Source organism: Tamandua tetradactyla (genome assembly GCF_023851605.1).
Source record: "Tamandua tetradactyla isolate mTamTet1 chromosome 2 unlocalized genomic scaffold, mTamTet1.pri SUPER_2_unloc_1, whole genome shotgun sequence".
Taxonomy (NCBI): domain Eukaryota; kingdom Metazoa; phylum Chordata; class Mammalia; order Pilosa; family Myrmecophagidae; genus Tamandua; species Tamandua tetradactyla.
The window spans coordinates 202,158-209,766 of record NW_027518239.1 but is presented as its reverse complement, the minus strand read 5'-3'; positions in this window follow the sequence as shown (position 1 = coordinate 209,766).

The window sequence follows — 7,609 nt, the reverse complement described above, 5'->3', positions numbered from 1 at the left end:
TAGCAATGAGGACACTAAAACACCATTCCTTTTGTCTCTCCATGCTTCATTTTAAATATTTTTTTCTGGCCTATCTGTAGTTCATTAAATCTTCCTTTAGCTCCACCAGTTTCTAGCTAGTGCCTTGGGCAAGTACACAATGCCATAAGAGCCTCATTTACATAATGGAGTCTTTACCTCTAATTCTCCCTTCAGGAAGCTCTAAATGCAATAATAAATACAAAACGCAATGTTAAATTAGACCTACTCAATAAAATGCAGTCCTACACATTCCTCATATTTGCTTAGTCCCAAATTTCAACTTCTAGCAAAAATCTGTCTTCTAAGCTTTAAAACCCACAAATTTACTGACTACCCAATCAAAGCCATCCCTAAATCAACACATCCAAAACTGAACATTCCCTCCACTACTTCCACCCTGGTTCACACCTACTTCCTTACTCTGGTCCCTTTCTCAGCACAGTCAAGGCAGGGTGGTGATGAAGGCAGGTTCTGGGATGAGGGCACCAAGTTCAAGTCCCTCACCTGCCTCCTCCTGGCTAGAAGACTTTGTTTCTGTTTGCCAATGCTGCCACAATGCAACAGGGCAGAAATTACTTTTATAAATCGGATTTATTAAGTTACGAGTTTACAGTTCTAAGGCCACAAAAATGTCCAAACTAAGGCATTCAGAGGATTATACCTTGACTCAAGAAGGCTGCATCCTCTCCTGCCTTCTGGCTTCAAATGGTACTCTCAGCCCCTGCGGATCCTTCTGGTTCTGGCCTGCTCAGCATTTCATGGGAAGGCACATGGTGATGTCGGCTGGACTCTGCATCTCCAAATGTCTGTGTCCATGTTGGCTCTCCAAATATTTGCATCTGCTTCCTACAAAATGTTTACCCCTAAAGGACTCCAGGTAAACTAGTCAAGATCCACCTGGAATGGGTAGGGTCATATCTCCAGAGAAGAACACATCCACGATTGGGTGTGCCACATCTCCATAGAAACAACCTAATCAAAGCATCCCACCCTCTAATACTTAATCAGGATTAAAGAACATGGCTGCCCCCACAAAACTGGATCAATCCTTAAGAGAACATGGCTATTTAAGGGTAAATAACAATTTTTAAATGTGCACAGACCTCAGCCAAGTCATGTAAACTCTATTCATCTCAGTTTTCCCATCTGTCAAATCGGCAACACAACAACACCATCTACTCCACCAGACTGTTTTTGAGTTCTAAATGGGATACAGATAAAGCAGGTAGGAGAGTACCTTAAGAGTCATGTAATGAGTATTCCAATTGGACGATGCTATGAATTATTCCCTCTCAGAGATGGGACCCTTACCATGCTGGAAAAAGAACAGAATGTGGCTGCAAGTGTGTTCTTGGCTGATGTTAAAATTGAAACAGGCATGGCTGGGAGGGGTGTGCCAGCTAAGGATGGTTTTCTACTTCCAATGTGCCATGGAGGCAGAAGCTGCCTTGAAATCACTCTGCAGGTGGGTCTCCATAGCCCCTCAAGGCCAGGGCCAGGTCCCTCCAGTCCCAACAGAAAGGAGAGACCCATCACAGAGGTGACCCCTGCACCTTTTGTCTTGGGGGCAGCCAGCCACTTCAGGCTTATCGTCTGAAAGACCTTTTCTTCCCTACCTCTCTTCTGAGGCCAAATCACTAATAACCCTTATAGAAGAAGATTTCCAAAGAAAGCCATCTCACATTCACAGCCTTATTATACAGTAGACCCTATTGACAAAGGTCAGGGAGAAATGACATCCATCCAGCCAACCCCTATGTCGGCTCGGTTCCCCCCCCCGCCAGGCACTGCTCACCTCATGACTAGCGATTATTTCCCAGTAAAAAAGCCACTGCCAAGAAATCAGCGTTTCCGAGACCAAGAAGTAGCAACGAATCGCATAGGTGGGGGGCAGGGTTAAAAAACGGGCTGGAGAAGGAGACAGGAAAAGACAGGATCCATGAGAAAGCACGTAGGGTAGAAGCAGTTTCAGAGCAAGGCCGAGAACGTGTGTGGATGCCCCCCAGAGAAGGGGGCCTGGCCTTTGGGGGTGGGGGTGGGCATGTCATTTCGTGCAAAATTGGCCACACCGGAAGGGAAAATGTTACCAGAAAGGGCAGATAGGGTTGCAAATACATTCTCACGGCAGAAAGCAAGATGTTTAACTAAAACTACTAAATGACATCAAAACCAACACAAAACCAAAACCCCTATGTCTTACTCCAGTCACACAGTTATAAAATTCAATTCCAGAACCACATTTCATTTTTACTATTAAAAAGAACACATGGGATTTTGCCGCCCCATGGCGCCGCGTGAGGGTCACGGCCGTTGGTGTCTGTGGTGGCTTGGCGGGCGTTGGCGCTGATTTCTGGCCCTCAGGGAGCCGCGGTGGTCCGGTCAGCAGTGGGCTGACCTGGCCGGGGTTCTGGGTGTTTGCGTGGGGCCGGGTGGCCGCGACCAAAAGCAGAGCCCGAGTGGGGGCGGTGCGGGGCCCGCCCACGGCCAGGTGAGCCGGCATCCGGGCGCGGGGCCGCATTCGCAGTGTTTCCTGTGCGGGTCCCACGCGCGCCCTGGGGCCGCTGGCACCCTCGAGAGGGGGGGCTTCGCCGAGACCCTGAGGAAATTCGACCTCAGGAAAGGGCTGGACGGCCTGACCCCCGGATTGTCTGGCCTGGGTGGGCCTTCCCATCGCATCCACAGCATCAGCTCAACCCTGCCCGTGGCACCGCAATGCACGGCGCACAGGATGTAGGCACGGCCGTCTGCAGCCCCTGTCCTGCCCCACCAGGCCCCTCCTTGCCCATCGAGCACCCTTAAATAGCCATGTTCTCTTAAGGATTGATCCAGTTTTGATCCAGTTTTGTGGGGGCAGCCATGTTATTTAATCCTGATTCAGTAGTATAGGGTGGGATGCTTTGATTAGGTTGTTTCCATGGAGATGTGGCACACCCAATCGTGGATGTGTTCTTCTCTGGAGATATGACCCTACCCATTCCAGGTGGATCTTGACTAGTTTACCTGGAGTCCTTTAGGGGTAAACATTTTGTAGGAAGCAGATGCAAATATTTGGAGAGCCGACATGGACACAGACACTTGGAGATGCAGAGTCCAGCCGACATCACGACGTGCCTTCCCATGAGATGCTGAGCAGGCCAGAACCAGAAGGATCCGCAGGGGCTGAGAGTACCATGTTAGACTCAGGCGGATGGACGGACAGAGCCATTTTGTAATCAGCTGTGAGCTTCTCAGCTTCTCAGTCGGGTTTGAGCTGTGCGTGGGGGTGCATTGACAGAAGGGTACTGGGACTTCCCAGTGGCGTGTGGATCCTCTGCTGAGATTTATCCCTGACAGACCTCTTTTATGAACCCAGTCACCGACGCTCATTCTGGGTATAGTGCCTCTGGGAGCGACTATGTGCAGAGTCCTGGCACTGTGCTGGAACAGGGACCGCACGGAGGTGGATGGCACTGTGTCGGCCCAACAGAGACTGAGTGGACGGCACCACATCTTCCCAATGGGGACTGCGCAGAGGTGGACACTGCTGCATTCCTGACTTAGATCTGAAATCCTAAGGTTTCCTGGATCTGCCCTCCTCCCCAGGACACTGCTACAATGTCAAAGAAACCTGATGTTCATGCAGTAAATGCTGGGACCTGAGCTTCAGAAAATTGAAGATGGCTTTTCTGAAACACTGACCACAGGCCGACTAGGTAGAAACTCACCTCTGCTGATCTTAGTATACTATAATGTTTGATTAAACTCTAGCCATAAAAGTGTCTAAAAACAAAAAGGCCTACAAGTGAAAGCTCCACATAACATTTCTCATGCAGCAGTGATTAAAGAGATGATTGGAAAGGATTTTGAAAAGATGCTTTATAAAGAAAGGCCTGAGTCCTTTACAAGAGTTTTCCTTAAAACAAGTTATTGGAAAATTACCTTTCAAATTAAATTTTTTCAAAGGACTCTAGAAAATAGAATTCACTCTAGAGAACAAAGATGATGTTGTGTGCTGTGAATACTTCTCCAGTAATGTTGACTGCGGATATAAATCTGTGTTCCATATAGTATACTATCAAATCAACATAATGATCTTGCTGTAGAAGTATTAGCTGAAATGGCTGTTCCTGTCCTGGATTTGTTCGGTTATGCTGGACTCACAGGTTATGCTGCCCAGAACTGCCTCCAGGAACTAAGAAGCATGCCCCAGGAATGCCAAATCCCACTGATCCATCAGAGAACACAGCAGTGCACTGAGATGCTGCCACTGCCAAGCACAAAAAATCCAAACAACAAACTCCGCCCCATGGACCTCCAGCCCTCGGACTTGATCTAAGTTTTGGGAGCACAGGCCCCGAGTGGGCATCGTCCCTGGTAACCACCATCCACAGTTGTCCCTGCAGACACATTCACACAGCAGACTGGAGATGCAAATGGCAGGCCCCCATTCCAGCAGCTCTGAAACAGGGCTCCGGTGCTGGGTCTGCAGGACAGCTCCCTGAGAACAGTGCCCCAGTGGATCCTCCATCAGCCCCAGTGCAGGGGTGGGCACCAGGTGGTTGTGCTGTCTGTGAGATGTGCATGGCAGTGATGGCCCCCTGGCGCCATGATTCGTGAGCTCCCCACACGTGTGGGATGAGACATGGACACCCAAAGAGATGGCTGCAGAGACGCTGGAGCCGAGAATGGCCAGTGCAGTCCAGCCCTGTCATCTGCCATGCTGTTTTGGATGAAACTGGCATAGTGGCATGGAATGGCCAGGGTCCCTGTGCTCCCGTGACCTGGCCTTCAGCATCCTTCCCCATCACACGGAAGTGCCCGTGCAGGTGCTGCATCAGGCAAGTTCGCTCTGAGGCCCCAGGCTGCCCCCAGCTGGAGCAAATGGGGGGTACCAGAGAAGGGGGTGCGGAACTGGCAAGAGGAAAGCGAGGATGGAGGTTGGTTTTCACGGACCAGCTGGGGTTGCAACCCAGCAATGTGCGTCCTCACAGCTCTGCGAAGCTGACGCCACAGCTGGCACCTAGCTGGTAAAATGAAGGTCTGGCACGGCTGGTGACTCCCAGACCCAACGGCCAGCACACCCTCTGCAGCACCAACTCAAGGGAAGGTGCCTCACTGGTGCTGGGGGTGAGAGCAGAGGCCGCACAGGGTCTTTCCAAAGGGACACATGAGCCTGGACCCAGTTGCACATGCAAGCACCAAAGCAGAGTCAGATCTAACACCTTTACCCAACCAGGATCGTTTCAAAGACGCAAACCCACCATGAGGATTTTGTGTGGGTCTCAGGGTAGGGAGGATGGACAGACGTAAAAAGGAGGGTCATTAACAGACACTAACCAAAAGAACCAAGAGATGGGACGGGGCTGTTTCTGGGTTTCCACTGGATATTACCCCAGGCTTTCAGGAGGGAGGATGGAATGAGCTGTCCTCAGTCTAGCCATCCACCTGCTGCTCCTCTCATGGACTCGGACCTGCTCTCCCTCAGAGCCCTTTCTGGTGTGCCTCAGGCCCTGGAGGAGGGAAACCTACTTGTGGCTGCCGAGAAGTGTCCCGACTCTGGGTCTGAAACAGACTGCGTCAGCACAAGCAGGCCTGGGGGACAAGGGTCAGCTGTCCCTGAGCCTGAGAGGTGAGGATGCACAGTTCATGGAAAGTGCCGTTATGAGCGGCTAGTTATGTCAGCACCCAGGAGGCATGCCCCTCCTTGTCTCACATTGTCAACTACTCATGTAGAAAAACAACAGGCAATAAAGGTCATTTCAGGCCGAGGCTGTTCTGTGCCCCAGCCCTGAAAAGATGAATATGGGAATAACAGAGCAGTGAGGGCATGCAGGCACCATGCCTGGGGTGCCCGAGGCCAGCCTGGTCTGTCCCACCAGGGAGGACTCCATGGAATGTTGTAAAAGAGAGCCCTGGCTCCTCCTCGGAGCACGCTGTCCAGGCATCTGGCTGCATCCTGCGCCATCTGCGCTTTTCCTTTGGCCTGGGCCCCCTCGATGGCCTTCACGAGGACACCACCCGGTCCCCGCCCCCCGCCGGCCAACCTGCTCAGCCCCAGGCCGGCGGGAGGAACAGGCCCTCCCAGCACGTGCAGCTTCCAAGGTGCAGCCTCAGGTTCTGAAGCTCAGCGCAGGCAGAGGCCGGCGCCCCCGGGATGGCTGCTCAGCACAGCCCCAGGATCCTCTCAATGCCCACCACCCATAGGCTTAGGCCACCCTAAGGCACAGAGGGAGCAATTCAAAATCAAGGATGAACTGCTAAAAGATACAGAAAAAGGCATTAAAATTAGTGAACATCAAGCAGATGCTCAATGAGATCAAAACCTCTAGTTCCTGGAACAAGTCCCGAGACAGATGAGGGGAAAAATCCAGAAACTTTCAGTATTCCATTTTGATAAAATTTTGATAAAATGGAATCATTATTTTCACACAAAGACAGCAGTTGGAAACATTGGCTAATGTTTATAAAGTGAACTGAACTGCCTGGAAGAAAAATCCCTTAAATCTACAACTCAAAATTGTCATTATAATTAAATAGATAATACTATGATTTATTTGTGTTCAGTGTCACAGGCCTACAGAGAAATAAACCAATTAGAGCAGTGTGTTAATAAAACAGGTAATTAGAAAATAAAAGACAAGCTAAAAACTCTGTTGTTTTCTAACCCAAGATTCTTAAAAACCAAACAAACAAGGATACTGTGTGGCAAATGCATCTCAAGGACAGACCCTCCAGCACCCCTGACCTGCAGGCTCCAGGACAAAACAGTCTGGGGCAGGAGCTCAGACAGGGGAGGTGGCCCCGCCCACTGCAGAGAGGCTGTAGTTGTGGAGGAGGCTGCCCCAGCAAGTGCAGCCTAGCTGATGTCCGGACAGGAGGCCGCCCACCAGGCCCCAATTTAAAATGAAACCCTCAGGACCCGGGTAATCTCCCTCCCTCCCTGTTGCCCTTCCTCTATGCCTGTTGGTCCTCTCCCTCAGGACACCACCACCCTCCCCTGCCCCTGCTGACACCCTCCCCCACCCCTGCTGACACCCTCCACTGCCCCTGCTGACACCCTCCCCCAGGGCACCACTACCCCCTGTCCTTGTTGACCCCTCCCCCAGGACACCACCCTCCGCTGTCCCTGCTAACCTCCTATCCTAGGGTGCTACCCTCTCTGCCACATCCCAGTTGCCCATTTCTTCCTAGGATTCAGCACTGACTTATGGGGCCTGTCTCCTGACAGGCATGGCCTGCAATTAGCATGTACATGTCAGCAACTGGCAACTAGTTTGAAAAGGCAGCCACCACCTCCCCAAATCACATCCAGAATGGAAACTGTCAGGCAGGACCGGGCAGCAGGTGAGCAGAAGATGGGCCAGGGGGAGATGGTGAGCCTGGCAACTGCCATCACTCCCTGTCACCCGAGCACAGCTGAGCACCCCAGCTGCCAGTTGCCAGCACTCAAGGCATAAAGGACACCCATGGAAACGCAGCAGCAGGCAGCACCCAGAGCCCAGGTGGACACCCATCCAGGAGTGCTGCGTCCTCTCAGGCAGAGCAGGAGCATCGTGTTTAATTTCTGTACATTTTAATTAGAGCCCACACTGTGCCAAATCTGACCTGT